The sequence below is a fragment of the Marmota monax genome, unplaced genomic scaffold (assembly GCF_021218885.2).
Source record: "Marmota monax isolate L192 unplaced genomic scaffold, Marmota_monax_Labrador192_F-V1.1 WCK01_AAM20220418_F8-fsc00430, whole genome shotgun sequence".
Taxonomy (NCBI): Eukaryota; Metazoa; Chordata; class Mammalia; order Rodentia; family Sciuridae; genus Marmota; species Marmota monax.
Window position 1 is genome coordinate 12,041 of NW_026692005.1, and position 18,157 is coordinate 30,197.

An 18,157-nucleotide genomic window follows, 5' to 3' on the forward strand; every position below is an offset into this window, starting at 1 on the left:
ACAACCCAGCCCCCAGAAGCCATTTCTAATGTAGCATGATGCACCCAATGCATAGACAAGTTTCTGAAACATAGTAGGGCCTCATTAAATATATAGTAATTAATAAACAGGGTTAATAAACCAAAAGAGATCTAATTAAGTAACACAAAGCAGTAGTGTTTTGAGATTAAGAAGTTAGTTCAAACCAGTAGGAGAAACAACAAGCAAAAATAGTGCTTTGGTAGCTTGCTCGCTCCCTCTCTCTTCATATGAATTAGTTTTTCTTTTAATGAGTTTATTCTTTGTAGTAAAATTGAGGCTCATATTCGTGGCTCCAATACAACTTGACTCAATTTTTATAAATCTGATACATTTGGGAAACCTTGTAAACTAAGTTTTAATTCAATCCGGAAATACTGGATTTGGGCCAAAAATCAATGATACCAAAATGAACAACAGTATACTGAAACTACAGTAAGGGATGGATAAAGGCCGCCTTTGTCAAACTTCTCCAACTTAGTAAAACCTGCTTAGCAGGGAGAGTGTGGAAACTTGGACAGAAAATCCTCCCATGTTGCCAGTTTCCATCTATTACAGAAAATGGTTATTTAACACAGTACAGGTGGAATAATCCCAATTAATGTTTCCCACATGCTACAACTTGGAGAAATAACATCTCATCCAATGACACAGTGTTATCCAATTGTCTGTGAAAAGCTGTTTAATGACCGGAACTATCGCATTGTCATACGGAAAAGCCACTTGTAAATATTATGTTTATTTGGTTTTCTATCTTTTCGGGCTCCAGTGTGTAAATTGTACAATCTCAGTGACCACACCTACACAATCAGCTCAGAACCGTCAGGGCCACGGTCATATATAGCAGGGAGGTAGGGTTGGCAAACAGTCTCAACCCATGGGACTCTCACTGAGAAGCACGAGCATCTCATTGCAGTGGCTGCTGAAGTGGGCCACTTCCAGGCTCAGGAGAAAAGTGAGGCTTGATGAACTAATGAAACCTGCAAGAGCAATGGGACAGCTGGGTGAGAATGGATGCCACCTCTGGTACTCCCTGGTACTGCCACAAGGACAAGACTGAAAACAGGTGGCATGATTCTAAAGAAGTTCTAGAAAGAAGACTGTGAGGGAGGAGTATATGGCCAATTGTGTATGACCTCTCAAGATTCTTTTTGTCCTTGCCAAGTCTTCTCGATTCAGGGGTCTTTGTCACCAGTCTTCAAGGGGAAATTTTCTTGTATGTGTGAGCCCAATACTGATCTGTTTAAAGAAGTCCCATTAACCGAAAACTACAAGAGGTTGATACAAAAATCAGATACCAACTTAATAAATAATGGCAAGATGTATCGATATCAAGAAGTGATATTAATCACATCCAATAGGAAGTTTCCTTGGTCCTATGATGAAAGCCTATATCATAACCAGAAAAACGGAGCCAGAGTCAGTTTGAAGGCAAAGGTGTTAGAGTTCACATAGCTTAAGGCCACCATTTCCCCCTGTTGACACCGAGCATACAGGTCAGACACCATCTCCTCTGCACAAAGCTGGAGAGATTTGACCAAGTCTGACCCTGAGGCCCCCATACAGGGCATGCATGGAACTGCTTCTTCTATTAAATCTTCTTGCACAGATGTTAACAGGACCCAGAGTTTTGTACATGCAGACATGTCTATCCTTCAGGACAACTTCTGTAGGCCCTTGGGCTCACATTTTTTATTGATTTTATTTGCTGAATTCTCAAGGTGTGACTTAGGAGCAACTCATAGTAATCATACACTATAAATTGTCCACAATTTCCTCTTCAATCCAATACTAAGTAGCTCTGGGATTGGGTCAAGTCAATTTACCTTGGAGACCAAAGCTATGTAATCTATGAAATTTTAGCATACAGTTTAGAATTTAGACAAAATAGCTAAAGGTCAATGATCTTAAGGAGAAATACTTGCATATTCCTACAATACAGGATTTGCACAGATACCACTGGAGTTGTACTCCATTTCTTCTTGGAACAATTCCTGTGAATTTTCTGTTCAGACTCTCTCTACCAGTTAAACTGCACATGAGGTAATTCACTTCTTGTCATACAATGATTCCTTAGATCAGTTTGGAAATTTCCAGCCTACAAAATATTGCTGCTTCATAGCAATTATGTAAGGTATTCATTATCATCATCCCTATTTTACAGATTACAAAAGGTCACATCAGAAGTTTTAAATGATGTGTCCAAGTTTCTAGCCCTGATAATTACAAGCTGTGGGTCAGATCTGGAGAATTCCAGCTTCAAATCCTGTGTTTTTGCCGGTAAGCAAAGGATATGCCGTTCTGTTGTGTTTGCCTTTTCACAATTTATAGGCAGTTGCGGCCCAATTTGTTTTTGTATCATTTGGCTTTAAATCAGTACAGTCAGTATGTACAGAAAACAAGATTTAAATTTATAAAGTCATAAAATAGAGCTCAGTGTACATTCCACACATGTCACCCAGACACGGGGCTGCTCCACACTTGGGAAAGATTCGCTAATGCAACAAGAAATTGCTGTACAGGCCCCTGAGTATCTGGAGTTCCGGAAGGGAAGGATGCCAACCAAACTCGACACCAGGGATCCCATACGTTCTTCCTTGTGGACTGAAACTCAACACCTGCCTTCACAATGCACAGCAGGCCTATCCTTTTCCTTATTTGGAAGGTGCTACCACAGTGTGGACTTGAAACCTGATCAGCCCTGCGGCTGGACAGGCTGTATTGTGTTTCCTGGTAACATCAGATCCAGAGACCACAGACACTCTGGGTGCCTCTGTGCTCCGTATTCTAGAAAGTTCAATTTGGGAATCTCTAACTTTGAGACCACTGTCTGAATATGCTTCACTGTACGCACTGATGACTATAAGACAGCTAACCAGGAAGTGTTGCCCAGCAGTTACTGCTGAAGCAAAAAGCAGGATAGTGAATATCTTTTCTCCTTGTTTTATCTCATCAATGTAAACTTATTAGTCAATTAATAACTACTTCTCTTCAATCAAATCTATTTCTCTTTCTTTGGAAATGGGCCTAAATTGCACATGAGAAAGAGGAATGGAGTTTAATTACTATATCTTGGGCCAGAGAAGTCAGAGATCCCATGTCCTGTTATCTTCTCCAATTTCCTCCCATCGAAGGGAAGAGAGAGATAATTTGTAACCTGTGCCCATTCAGAAATACACATGTAAAATAAAAGTTAAATGTCCAGATATCAGTGAGGTCTGAGACGGGAAAATCTTTCCATCTATTGCCAGAGCTGAGGAGGGAAGGTACAGAAATTAGTGGAGATCAAGGACAATCACTTGCATTATTTCTTTTCTATTTTTCCATTTGCTGTCATAGTAAAGAATTAAATTCCCTGCTTTTTCAGGGCTTAATATTCTCAGGAAAATATCTTATTCATATGATAGACTAATTCAGGTAAAGGCATATAAAGCACATTATAACCAAGTTTTAATTATAATTTTATTTTTCAAATTATCCTGGCCATTTAAAGTTTCATCTGATTGGCGGGCTATAAGAACTAAATCAAAATATCTGTTGCAGATACATTTAGCATAAAGCAAATATTTAAAAGGAATTTTGCATGTATTAATTGCTGATTCTTTCATATGCCAACATAATTGTTAATATGAACAACTAACATTATGCTTAGAATGATTCCATATGACTGCCTTGTCCTTTTTAATTTTTGCAACTCAGGGGATTAAACCCAAGGATTTGCACCTGCTGGGTAAGTGCTCCACCACTGAGCTACATCCTCAGCCTCACTGGCATTTTTATCATCCCATTTTATAGATGGAAACTGGGGCTTCTGTGGAGACCTCTGATTCACAAACCACTACTTGTGATGAGGGGCTAGTTTGCAGAGCAATAGTTTCCCTCTGGAAGTTATATGCAATTGTACAATTGTTTTAAGATTAATATTTTAACAGACAATCTTGAATGTGGGGGTTCTGGATTATTGACTAACTATACCCACTAACAATTCTATTTTTCTACATGTAGTAGGCATGCCGTGAATGACCAAATAAACTTCCAAAGAACAGATGAATGAAAACTGCTTGTTTCCTCAATTTAATAACTTACTAATGTCCCTGTAACACATTTGCTACCTTATTTTCATCACTGAAAAATGAAGAAGACTGAATCTTAGTTGATATTTTCAAGCAATTTCAAAAATAACTTTAATTTTATTAAAAAATTTAATTTCATATACACTATGTTGATCCACTGGATCCACACCTGTCAGATGGCAGGGTACCTGAAAACAAGAAATATATATGAAACAAGAAATATAAATGAAATAATGCAAAAATTTTTAAAAGATTAAAATCACCACAAACCCCAATATCAGAAGCAAGCATTCTCAACATTTGTTTGAACTATTTAAAGTCACACTATGTATATAAGCTCACATATAAGATCATGCCCTTCCAAGTTAAAAGAAAGGTATAATGATTACAATGTCATTAAAGTAATTCAGTGAAAGAATTTTACATGCAAAAAGGCATATTAAATGGCCAAGATAACTGAGCAGTGATTATATTTTCATCATATTATATTTCAGCTTGGATCCCAATGTCATATGCAAATTCTCTAATGAGAATTTATTGCTGAGGTCATAATAACAACACAACCATTTCCAATCTGCAGTTATTAGAATTTGGTTAGACATTATATTAAATATTAAAGGTATATTAAAGTGCTGATATTAAGTTGAAAAGGAATAAACTAATATTCTTTGGAAATGTCCAAATAAGCACAATTGACTTTTTTAGTGAGTTAAATATATCAGCATGTTAGCTGTGGAAGAAAGGTCTACACCAGGCCCCAAATCTCAGTGTTGATATTTTAGAGACAGCTTTCTTTTACAAGCAGGCTAAATCCTAGAGTAATGCCTCCCGATTCTCTCTTCTAATAGTTCTCTCATTTAACTGGGGGTGAGGGAACAACTGTTTTTATTTTTGTTAACCTTTGGTAATTTCAGTAGCATCTACACTAGACAGGGAATTTTACACAATTCTGCTAGGTGGATGCTTGTATCCATTCTATTCACTATGTGCACAAAAGCAAACAGGAGGAAGAGACCTTAAGGGTTGATGATTGTAAATATAGCGAGAGAATTGCATGTTTTGAAAGGCTCATGTGTCAGTCTAATGCATGTTGACACCTTTTTGTAGGTCCATCTAAATAGATAGAGCTTATTAGGAAGAAACTGCACATGTGAAATAGATAAAAGGAGAAACATCCTCTCCCATTACCTTAGGTGGAAATTGAACAGCCGCTTAATTCCCCTGGTTGGAGCCCAGCCCTCCATCAAATGAGCAATGTCTTTCAGAGGATGGTCAACGGCATGCAGATCACTGAGTCCACTGGATCAACACCTGACAGATGCAGGGTACATGAAAACAAAAGGCTTTTGTGGATCAGTTGGCACCATCTGTGAAATACTCCTCACAGCTGCGGTCCACATTTTGCTTTTCCCCTCTATAGAAAGTAGGAGAAAAGGGGGATACTCAGATGGTTATCATGCAACTGAGTGACAGGTCTTTCTTTTCAAGGCAGGATGGCAGGATATCCCTAGTCAGAGATGGCAGGATGGGTCACCAGGGCTGCAAGCTCTGTGACAGTGGGCAAGGGAGATCATCAAAGTTTCTTTCATCCATCTTATTTATTTGAGATTGACAGCTGTTTGATTCTGGCCCTACTGGCAGAAGAATTGACATTTCACATTTTATTGACATTTCACTATTTTATGCCATCTGGTTTCATCATGGTGGCTGATTTAAAACTCCCAAGGTGGAGCATCACTGTTCAATAAGAATAGTAGAGAACACACAGCTGCTTATTTAGTTATTTTGTCAGAATCTGAGAAGACATTTACATTTCACACTGGCCCAAATGGCTAATGACTGTTTGTTTTAGCACTTCTCAACTGTTCATCTCTATTATTTTACACATCTCAACACAACACAGAGAACTGATGAACACCAGAAGTGAATGACACACACATGGCCCTGAAGTCTTAAGAGCTGATCTTAATGTTGCTCAGACCACCAGAAATATCAGAATGGATCTTGATTTCAAAGGTTTTTATGGGGGGAAACTTCATAACCTCCTTTAGCAACCATAGTTCCATTAGGAAATCGATTGCTCCACTTCGAAAATTATACATTATCCACCAGGTACTGGATCAAAGCACTTCTAAAGCACTGATAAACAGTTTATTTTATTATTTTTGGTGGTTTTCTGCTACCTCTTGCATAGGTTACAAAGGACTTTATGGGGGTGAATTTTACATGTGAATTACATTTCAATTTAAAAAGTGACAAAGAGCATCCCTTTACATACACACACTTTATTTACCTAAGTATGTAGGCATGCAGCATCCCTTTACATACACACACTTTATTTACCTAAGTATGTAGGCATGCATGCATTTACTTCTGTGTGTTCTTGTTTGTTCAGCTTTCAAAGGAAATACAGTGCAAGTAATATAAAGAACATCTCCCAGCAATGGCAACACTTTTGCTTCTCTTCCATCTCCAAATGTAGAACCCTTGATTCTCTCCAATCATAATTCCTATCCACAGTTTTTACTTCTTATATTTAGCTTGACATTTCCCATACAATTTGCCTTTTGTTTCTATTGGCATGTACTTTCCATGACCTTAAAGAATCAATTTATTTATTTTTGCTTGATTCTGTTACTTATTTTCCATAGTATTGATAAAGCCTCTTATTGCAGATCATCTTGCTACATAAGCAAAACTCCCCCAGGTTCACTTTGAGATACTTGGTTCCCACTGTCAGGTCACCCACACCTGGTTTCATCTCCCTCCACCCAATCCATTTCTTCAGGGATCTCTGAGTACTGTCAAGCTCATTGTTCACTGTGCATACACACACATTCCTAGTTCTTTGGGGCTACATCATTACCTATGAGCTGAGCCTTTTCTTCCCATCATTTGGCAAACTGAGGAAAAACAGAAAACATTTTCTACTTTCTTTTCAGTTCTCTCTTTTCATTAAGATTGTTCCCTATCCTCAGAACCTAGTCAATGCATGTTGCTGAATTATGGGAGCCATGTTCACCAAGGTCAATTTGAATTTCAGTCCTCTATTCCAGGACCCTATCTGTCCCCACGTGACTGTCTCAGCTGCAAATGCACAAAGCATGCTTTCCATCCCATCTCACCCAGGTACATTGATAAAGCTGTTAAACAATAATAGGCCAGGGCCCAGGCACTGGGGAAACACCTGTTCTTTTACTCCAGGTATCACTGATCACTGATAGCCACTCTCAGTACAGACCTCCAGCCAATTCCCCTGTGATGCCTACAATGGGTTTCCCCCCTGGTGACTTCATGTATCTATCTGGAAACAGTTGCTTGTTCAAAGGTGTTTCATGACCAAGATACAAGCACATTTATAATGATAGATTAATATTTAATAGAATGTTAAATCATTTGCTAGGTAAAATAAAAGGACCATGAGGGTTCCTTAATATGTCTTGCATGTAAGAGAAAATAAGGCAATTAATTATTGTACAGGGGAGCAATGTTGAATAGCTCAATCTTTGCACTCTACTTATTAAAAAGTTCTAAGGCTTACTAACGAGATATTTATAACATGCACATTATGATTCACTTTTGAGGATAGTACAGAATCAATGACTTTCACAACAGACTCTTCATTTTTTCTCATGCCTGTTTTTGTTATTTAACATTACTTTCTATCTAGTAGCTTGTAATTCTGATGCAATGGAGTCTTTCTAGGTTGACACCCCACCTTAAAATAAAATTAAACACAAAAGAAACCCAAGGTTAAATAAAAAAGAGATTTGGGTCCTAAGAACAGGGATGGATGGCATAAACAGTGTCATTTAGGATTTTAGTTTTATTTTATGATTGACAAACCTGGTCAAATGAAAGCTGCCTAGAGGTATTTTACCTGTTCTTGAAGACCCCCTACCCCTGTGACTATCACAAACACTAAGTATAACTTGGCTCCTCTTTAAAGAGCTTTGTCAGAAGTTTCTCCTTCCTTCATCCTTCCTTTACCCACCCAAAATGCACCCATATTCACCACCGCAAAAATTATGTGGGCTGCTGAGTCAGAGCTGTGGCTCTCATCTCAACCTTGTCCTTTATAATTGTGAGAAGTTGGACAGCTAATTAGTTTATCAGTTTCTTCATCTGTAAAATGAAAAATATGTATTACTTTTTGGAGGGATTTAAAAGGTTTGTTAAACCAATATATTTTTAGAAATACCTGAATCTTGTCTATCTCATGGTAAACAGATTAAAAAACTTTACAAGATTGAGTTTCTACAGCTTGAATATCCTTTATCCAAAATGATTAGGACCAGAAGCATTTCAGATTTCAATTTTTTTTCCAGTATTGGAACATTTGCATATTCCAAATGAGATATCTTGAGAACAAGACCCATGTCTAAACATGAAACTCATTTAGATTTCATATACACTTTATAAACTTGAAACAAAGGTAACTTTAGATATTACTTTTAATAATTTTGTCCATTAAACAGTTTCATGGTGTGAAATTTACCACTTGTGAGGTCATATTGCTCTCAAAAATTCAGACTTTCAGGTTAGGAATGCTGAAACTGTATTATATTCTTGCACAAAATACTTTCTTCTACTTATGAGAAAACATTAGATATATCTGAATGGAGGGATATTTTGTTTTAAAAAGAACTCAGGAGCTGTCCCAGTATAGGAGAATATACTGACATAATAACTAAATGCAGTGTGGAGCCTGGATTGGATCCTAGAAGAGAAAAACAATATTAGTGAATAAACACTGCAGTTAAATTAATAGCATTGTACTGATGTTAATTTCCTGGTTTAGATAATGATGCCATTGTTATATGAGATATTAACATTAGAGGAAGCTGGGTAAGGCATACTCAAGAATCTTCTGTGCTATTTTTGCAACTTATCTGTATGTCTAAATCATTTTTAAACATTTCAAAATGTTATTATTTTTCAGTGTTATATAACATTTATTTAAAACTCAAGTGTTTTCAATTTATTTATTTAACATTTATTTAAAACTCAACAAAATAGTATGGCATATATTTGAGATATATATACACATTTGAATATAAATATTTGTCAAAAGATCTGGGAGAATATACAAATAGAATTACCTTTGGGAAGATATGGAGGTTAGGGCTAGTAGAAAGCAGAGACTATATACTTCAGAATTTTATCTGAAAATAATTATAACAAGTAATACTGTTAAAGTTAGATATTATATGTCTAATAGTTTAAAGCACACCTGATATTTTAACTCTCTTATTTATTTTCAGATACAAAATTAAATATTTCTTTCAATAACATCTTTCCAAAAATGATAGAAATTTTGTTTATATGATATAGGGCATTTAGGTGAGTGGTAGATAAATGACATAAAGATATAGACATTTTTTGGAAGGAAAAATAAATTTCTGCATGTGATTCTCTTATGAATGCTTCCACTTGTAGGAAAATGAGATATTAAACTATTTCTGAGTTTATTTTTTTAAATTTTTTTATTGTAAAAAAATTTTTAAATTCCATTTTGTTCTTTATAAAATCTGCACATTTTTAGTATAATTTCTTTTACCTCCTATTGTTCTTGGGGCCATCTTTTACATTTTTATCATTGTAAACTGATGTCATAAAAGAGGCTTTGTGGAAAGAGGAAACCAAGTATGGCTGTTGGCTTTGCCCATGTTCACGACACTGTTGATCTTGGCAAGGCAGCTGTATTGGGGTCAGAAGCCTACCTGGAAAGGGCTCTGTGGAGAAGGGGACACATGGATGGAGGAAGCAGGCATGTGCAGTGCTTTCAGGGAGGGTGGCTCTGAAAAGAAGGAGGAAAGGACCAAGACATCAGTGACAATGGGGACCTGAGAGGGCCTTGGAGATGAAATCTGTTCCAGCATATTGGTTTGTTCATTATAATAATCTAATACAAGGGAAAAATGTGATGATGGAGGTGGAGCAGAGGGAGCTGCAGGAATAAAGCCCTGGGTTGGAGAGAGGTGGGCCTTAGAAGCAGGGAGCTCTAATCCTCCTTTTTTTAAAAAAAATATTCTATTAGTTGTTGATAGACCTTTATTTATTTATGTGCTTATTTATTTATTTATTTGTATGTGGTGCTAAGAATTGAACCCAGTGCTTCACACATGGTAAGCAAGCGCTCTGCCACTGAGCCACAATGCCAGCCCCAGTTCCTCTTTAACAAGGTGAAAGGCAGGCTTATAGGCACACAGATAGTCAGCTGAGAGGTTGGGAGAGATGATGAAAAGGCTTTTTAGTTATGAATGGTCCCGAACTTTATGCTGATTTGACATGATTTTTGAACTTTATGATGGTGTAAAAGCAACACCTATGCAGTAGAAACTGTACTCTGAATTTTGAATTTTGACCTTTTCCCAGACTAGTAATGTGCCATACAAGACTCTATCAGAATGCTGAATAGTGCAGCAGCTGCAGCTCCAGTTGGCCCTGTGATCATGTGGAAAACAATCAAAGCTACAGAGCACTGTGGTGCTAATCTAGGAAGTTCAGGGGACTAGGTATAGTAAATACATTTTTTCCTTATCATATTTTTAACTTACAATGGATTGATTGTGAAATAACTCCAACCTTAGTTAAAGAGCACCTATACTTAAATCTCCACAAAAATGATGATAAAAAATAAGATAATATATTGGGAACATTAGTCATTGTTCTCCAGAGAAACAGAACAGAGTAATACACACACACACACACACACACAACACACACACACACACACACACACACAGAGCCCAGTTGTACCTCTTAACGTTGAGTTCCACATTCATGGTTTCAAAGAACTGTGGATTAAAAAAAAGACAAGTTTTCACTGAACTTCTCTCCCCCCCATTATTTCCTAAATGATTTAATTTCACAACAACCATTTATGTGTCATTTACATTGTATTAGATATTATAAATAATCTAGTGATGATTTAAGCATTACGCCCTATGCAAGTACTACACCAAGGACTTAAGTGTTTACAGATTATGATATCCTTGGGGGTCTGAGAACCAACCCCTTTCAAACACTGAGGAATGACTATGTATGTTTATGTTTTGGGGAAGGGGATTAGACACAGATTGATTTATCATGGGAATTGACTCATATATTTATAGAGGCTGAAAAATCCCATGATCTGCCTTTTGCAAACTGGAAAGCTGATGGTATAATTCTGTAGCAGTCCAAAGACTTGAAAAAGAAAACCAACAGACCAAGACCCAGAAATGCTGATGTACAATGATAGAAGAAGATGGAAGTCCCAGTTAAATAGAGAAAGTATTTGCCCTTCCTCCACTTTTGTTGTTGTTGTTTTGTTGTATTCAGACCCTTAATGGACTGGTTGATGTGCACCCATAATGGTGAGGGTATGTCTTCTTTACTCATTCTATTAATTCAAATGCTAACTTCTTCAAGAAGCACCCTTATAAACACAATCTGAAATTCTGTTTTGCCTGGTATCTGGGGATTCCTTAGTTGACCCATACAATTAACCATCATACAAATGAAGAGTGAGGAACAGAGGTGTTTGGAGGGGTTCTTGGGAGATTCAAAACTATGTAGAATGGTTTCAGGGAGGATGAGCCAGTGAGCCCACTAAGGTCATGATCAGTATCCAGGGTTCCCTTGAGGTGAGTGTTCCTAAATTTAAATAAATTCTTTCTCCCTTGTGGTCTGTTTTTCTCCAACTGCATTCAGTTTTTTGAACAGAAAAGACTTTGAGCCAGGGTCTTAATGGTAGTGATAGTGGGAGGGAAGGGTGACGGAAAATGGTATGTACCTAGGAATAATTCTCATGTACATAATGGTGACTGAAGAGAACCCAGTGGGTCAAAAGAAGGAAACTCAGAAAAAGAGGAACTATGTTACTTTCAGTTTGTTTGTTTGAGTTGCAGATACTTAGTGTACTGTTCTCTTCCTGCCCTTATTCCACTCCTGAATGCCTTTATTAATTAGATTGTATATCCTATAATCTGTGGAATCTCAGAATAGGCAAAATAGGTAAGAATGAATGACTCATCCCAGGCGTTAAGAGGATCTGTATTTTTCTTTTTTAAAATAATTGTTGTTTTTAACTAGTAATGGTTTGATGCATAAGCATGTATCCTTCTGTATCCTATTGTAAGCATTCAAAATATATAAATACACCTTTAACAAACATTTATGGAATCATATATGCTCTGGATTTTTTAAAAAAATGTTTTGTTTTCTAATTCTGTTTAAAATTTACTTTTTTGATTGATTCAAAATACATGTATATACTTTGGGCATATAATGTGATATTTTAACACATGTATACCATGTGTAATAACCAGATTATGGTAACTGGCATATTCACCACTGTCAACATTTTATTTTTCTTTGTATTGGAAACATTCAAAACCCTCTATTAGCTATTTTGATGTGTAGAATTAGTTGTTGTTGACCATAGTTAGCCTACTATGCTATAGAATATTAGAAACTATCCAACTGCTCTTCAGTACCATCTTTTCTCCATTCTCTTCTTGCTCTTACCTCTCCCAGGCTCTGGTAATCACTACTCTACTTTCTACTTCTTTGAGATCAAATTTTAGAGTTTTCATATATAAGTGATATCATATAGTATTTGTTTTCCTAATGGTAGTGATAGTGGGAGGGAAGGATGAGGGAAGAGGGTATGTGCCTAGGATTTGCAAGGGAGAATCTACATGTAGACATCCAAAAAGTCTCAACCCATCTCATTTTTTAGGAGTATGGTAGTTTGCACTGGGTTTGGGTCTTGATTCCAAGACAAAGATGGAATAGCTGGGTGGCCCACCAATTCTGCCTTCCCATTAATTAGGTTTCTACTCTTCTTATTCATGATGTTGGTCATTTGTTTCTGCCCTGAAGTACTGGATTTCTAGCTACAGCATATTTTGCATTTTGATTCTCCTCAGCTACACTTAGCTTTGCACATCCATATTCAAAATGCTTGACATGATGAGGACCTTATTCTCTTTAGCAACTTGCTTCTAGAACCGGCTCTTGTCTCCATTCATAGTTCCTGGGAATCAGACATTCAGGATGATACACCACACCCTCATCCCCAACTGTCTGCTTTCTATCACAGATAACCAGGGACTGAGCTTGCCCAAGATGAGGCAGAGCATCAGGGCAGGCAAAGCAGTCCTGATGCTTTCCTGAGGAGGAAAGCAGCTCAGGACATGACATTCAGGCAGAGAAGAGAACTCTGCTCACCAGAGATAAAATATAGACCCAAAAGCATGCCCCCAGTGATCTACCTCTTCCAATCACACCCTACCTGCCCACTTACTATCCATTTAATCCATATCAGGGAATTAATCCACTAATCAGGTCAAGGTTTTTATAATCCAATCATTCTGCCTCTGAAAATTCTTGTATTATCTAACACATGAGCTTTGGGGGAAACACCATATATCTAAACCATAACAGTTGGTCTATAACCCTAAATATCCATTAGACCTTTCTTCACTTTACTCCAGCAAGGTTAGAGATAGTTTCCAATTCATCTTCATCTCCCTCACTTACCACAATCCCCAACCCAAAATCAACATTTGTGGATACATTTTTAATTTTATTAATATTATTTTTCATTCCTAAGATTGCACCCAGGGGCACTTAACCACTGAGCCACATCCCCAGCCCTTTTTGTATTTTATTTAGAGACAGCATCTCATTGAGTTACTTAGGGCCTTGCTAAACTGCTGAGGCTGGCTTTGAACTCATGATCCTCCTGCCTCAGCCTTCTGAGCCACTGGGATTACAAGCGTGTGCCACCATACTCGGTGTGGATACATTTTTATTCAAAGAATGGAAAATGTGCTAGAAAAGAGTTCATCACATTAACATTAGGCCAGGGGATAGATTTGCTAGCTTGGACAAATGGGAGAAAAGTGGACATGGAATATCTCAGCAGCTACAGCCAAATCAGAACCTGAAGGACCTGCAAAGAAGGAGTGAAGAATCACCAAAAGTGAGATGTATATTTAAGAGATGATAATAAAGAGTAATTGAGTATAATGAGTTATAGTTGGAATATTTTCCCCCAGGTATACTCTTCTTTCTCTGAATCCATCAGACAATGGCAAATATAAGGCAAAGAAAATGACCATTTATTTATGTCCCTGGCCAGAATCATCTCTGGTACCCTGAGCTCATGGTTCCTTCCTTTCTTATGGAAAGGTACCAATAGCTCATACCTTCTTTGGGGCAACCAATAACATTGTTGCTCTGGGTCACTTCTTTTGTTTTCAGCATTTGCTTTTGTTTGGTTCCTCCAGTATCTGTGTTTCTACCATAGTCAATTCTTTGAGTTCCAGGTATGAATTGAGTCATCAGGCTCCTGCCATAATTAACCAACTATGCACCTCAAAACTCTTCTCCCTTTTTCAGTTTCTTAAACCATTCTCTCTAGAGACACTTGCAATGGATGCTATATGGCACAGAGCCAGATAATAGTTAGGGGCAACAGCATCCTGTGCAAAAAGCACACACCACCCATCCCGTGGCTGCAGAACTTTGTACCTCTCCTCCCTGATATACTGTCTGTGTCCCCATGACATATCAGTGATCTCCTATGCTTCCTTCATCTACATTTTGAGGAAAAAAGGGAAGAGCACCAACATACCCCCCTGGTGAGAGTGTCATCTATGACAAACTCAGGGCTGTATGCCAGTCATGAGAACATGGTAAGAGATATCAAAGGGGCCTTTCAGACATGAATATCATCAGCAGAAGCACCACTGTGAGACCAGACAAAGCCACATCCTAAAAACTCATACAAAGGAAACCTAAAAAGCTTTGCCTCTGAGAGTATGTGGACCCATGCTGCCTGCCTGCCTCTCATTGCCATGGTTCCTGAACTACCTGCTAGGATGCATGCAGGAAGAGGTCACCAGGGCAGCAGCTAACAAGGAGCCACCTGAGAAGATCAGCATCTCCTCCACTCACTGGCTTATGTGCAAGTGGCTTTGAAGTATGTGCTATGTGTCAGGCCCTGGCACTCTGCTGGGAATGGGTTCACATCCTCATAAGATGAAGCAGAGCCCCATCCAAACAAAGAGCAGGAACTCTGGGGTAGGAGTTGCTAAGACAAACCGAACAAGCATTGCTGGCAAGTCAGATGAGAAATATGGGTCAGGATTTAGTGCATGGTTCACCTAGGAGTTTCACTAATCTGAAACCACTCAGTTGATGTCTTCCTAAGATGAAGCTGGTTCTCATTATTTTTCCCTTTAAATTTGTATGAAAAAATTTAAACATCAGTATTTGAAAACCAGCAGGTATTTCACTCATCCAAGTAATTACTAAACAACACTACTCTACTACTGGGGCTCTTCTCTCACACATTGCATTTTTGTATGCAACTCAGGAATTTGTCATCACCTTATACTGGAGGAGGCTGGGGTACAGGGCCACTAAGAATCAGTTCTAATACCAGACCTAGCTGTTCTTAGTAAACAGTGTGAAAAGAATATCATGATAAATACCAAGCAAAGTATACATGAAAAATCAAAGGAAGCATGAGCTCGTGCAAACTGAGATAACGAATGGAAACTCAGGACATGTGAGGACCAAGCAGGGCTGTCTGCACATTGATAAGAACCTTCCTTCTCCTTCCTCAAGAAGCAGTAAAAATTTTTTAGAAGTAGTTTAAACGTAATATTTATATTTAGCAGGGTTTGAGTACTTTATAGGGGATCATTGTTTAACAAGTCCAAGAACATGACAAGAAGTCAGACTGAGTGGAAAAGTGTGCCTTGGTTAGATTCAGTCTTCCTGCATCTTCTTTCATTTGGGGACATATGGTTTGACTTACAGTGAGGGGAATAATAACCTGTAAAGTGTCTTTTTTTTCTCAAGCATTCTGTTGTCAGAAATTGAAACTTGGCAGCCTGGGTTATATTTGGCTTGTAGGTATGTTTGTTTAGGTCCTAGATTGTTTTTTGAAACAGTTTATTGAAGTGTAATTGACATACAATGAACTGCATGTATTAAAATGTATACTTGGGTAAATTTTAGTATCTGCTCTACCATTCCACCACGGAGTTATATCCCCAGGCCCTGTCACCCCTTTTTATTTGCTCCCTTACTTTATCCTTACTACCAATCCTTTCTCTACCTGCTATGTCCAGAAAACTATTCATTTGCTTTTGGTACTGGAGATTAATTTGCACTTTTTAAAGTTTTATATAAATGGGATCACCCAGGATGTGTTCTTCACTCAGGAGAACTGTTCTGAGATTCTTCCATGTTGTTGCATACACTATCAATAGTTATTTCTTCTTACTTGATCATAATACTCCATTGTTTAGAGATACTATAATTAGTTTTTTCATTTCTGTACACTTGGGTTATTTTCAGTTTGAAGCAATTATAAATAAAAATGCTTAGAATTTTGGTCTATAAGTCATTGTATAAATATATGCTTTCATTTCTCTTGGGTAAATTCCTAGGAGTAGAATGGCTAGAAGATATGGTAGATGTAGCTTAACATTTAAATAACCTCCAGACTGTCTTCTAGTTGGCATCATTTCACATCACTATAAGAAGTAGATGAGAGTTCTGGTTCATTCACAATCTCTCCAACACTGTCAGCCCCCCTAGTTTTTTGTTCTTTTAATAGATATGGCATTTCACTGATTTGAATTTTCATCACCCTGATGGCCAACCGAGATTTTAAGTATCTCTTTTCATTGCTTATTGTCAGTTGATCTATTTTAATTTGTGAAATGTCTCCTTGAATTGTTTGTCTACTTTGATTGGTTTTTCTTTTGGGAGGGGCTTATTAATTTGTCTTAAGTTTACATATGTATATAGGTACGTGAGTTTGTATATATACCTTTTATCAGATATGGCTGTTACCAATGTTTTCTCTCAGACTGTAGTTTGGTTTGTGGTTTTGTTTGTCTGTTTGTTTGGGTGGTTGGTTTTTTGTTTTTTTTGTTTTTGTCTTCTGATGAGCTGAATTTTAATTTTAATAAAGTACATTTTTCTTTTATGGAATGTCTTTCTGCCATTATATCTAACAAATCTTCACCTAGCCCACAGCCACAAAATTTTTCTTTATAAATTTAGGTCTATATACAGTTTTGAATTAAATTTTTGAGAGTGTATAAATTAGAATCAAAGTCAATCTTATTAAATATGAATAGCTCCTTGTTCTATCATCATTTGTTGAAAACTATATCCTTTCCCTATTGAATTATCTTTTGTTGAAGATCATTTATCCACGTGTGTAGTTTTGTGTCTGGATTCTTTATATTGTTATATTGATCTACTTGTCTAGAATTATGCTAATTATGTTTCATGAGATATGCTAACCATAAAATCTTAATAATTATAGCTCTGTGATAAACCTAAAAATAAGATATTGTTAATTTTCCAAACTTTCAAAACACTTTTGGCTGTAGCAGGCATTTAAACATTTCCACACGAATTTTAGTATTAACTTTTCAATTTCTTATAGAAATTGTTGACATTTTTATTAGGATTCCATTAAATCTATGGGTAAATTAGGGGAAACTTGACATCTTAACAGTATTAGTCTTATGAGCCTTGAGAATAGTGTGGGACTTCATTTATTTAGTTATTCTTTCATTTTTCTTGACATGTGTTTTATAATTTTCAGGTCTCATACATAGTTTGTGAAGGTTACTTCTATATATTTCATGTTTTATGCTAATTTAAGTAGTATTGCTTTACTAATTTCAGTTTTCTACTGTATGCTGTTATAATATCTAAGTAGGTTTAAATGTTTATGTTATTTTTTTACTACAACCTTTGAAAAAACTATTTTATTATTTCTAATAGCTTTTCTTGAAGAATCCATCATATTTTTATATAAATAACCATGTATATCATATATGTGAATGTAGACAGTTTTATTTTTTCATTTACAATCTGAATACATTTTATGTCCTTTTACTACTTTAGTGGAGTACTCATAATCTCAGAAATGTACATTCGAATCTTATCACATGCTTTCAGTGCATCGGGATAATTGTGTGATTTTTATTTTTTATATTTTCATATGATGAAATACACGGATTGATTTTTGAATA

The 18,157-nt window shown here is 36.8% G+C and overlaps 1 long non-coding RNA gene across 3 annotated transcripts; it reads right to left on the reverse strand.

Moving 5' to 3' along the window:
• Positions 1-4,171: 4,171 nt before the first annotated feature.
• On the reverse strand, positions 4,172-10,926 carry LOC124097101 (uncharacterized). 3 transcript variants are annotated; one of them, XR_006853124.2, is made up of 4 exons: positions 10,854-10,926; positions 9,815-9,891; positions 5,280-5,505; positions 4,172-4,279 (listed from the first exon to the last, which is right to left on the reverse strand). It is a non-coding gene; the product is annotated as an uncharacterized LOC124097101 (long non-coding RNA). The 3 variants fall into 3 exon arrangements; XR_009227480.1 differs by lacking the exon at positions 10,854-10,926 and having other exon boundaries at positions 9,815-10,827; XR_006853122.2 differs by lacking the exons at positions 9,815-9,891; positions 10,854-10,926 and adding an exon at positions 6,435-9,021 and having other exon boundaries at positions 5,280-6,384.
• Between the last annotated feature and the right edge of the window lie 7,231 nt (positions 10,927-18,157).